Source organism: Buceros rhinoceros, unplaced genomic scaffold (assembly GCF_000710305.1).
Source record: "Buceros rhinoceros silvestris isolate BGI_N320 unplaced genomic scaffold, ASM71030v1 scaffold23116, whole genome shotgun sequence".
Lineage (NCBI taxonomy): Eukaryota > Metazoa > Chordata > Aves > Bucerotiformes > Bucerotidae > Buceros > Buceros rhinoceros.
Window position 1 is genome coordinate 643 of NW_010419601.1, and position 316 is coordinate 958.

Below are 316 nucleotides of genomic sequence, written 5' to 3' on the forward strand. Positions count from 1 at the left end.
TCAGGGGTGTATGTCGGCTGGGGGGGCTTCCTGGCACAAGGAGGGGGACGCCACGGTGGTGTCACGGATTGCTCTTGAACTCCAAGTGCTGCTTGGGGTGGCCCCATCAAAGCCGAGTGACGGAGCCTCCAGCCAGGAGAGCCTCCCGGGGTCTCCAAGCACCCCCACGGTCTCCCACACCTGAAGACCAACCCTTCTCCCTGTGCCATGTCCCCGAGGAGCCTGTGCCCAGAGATGTGGGATGGAGCCTGATGCTTGCTCCCCAGCCTGGCTTGGCAGAGGGGCCTGTCCCCACCAGAGCCCCACCTGCCCCAGT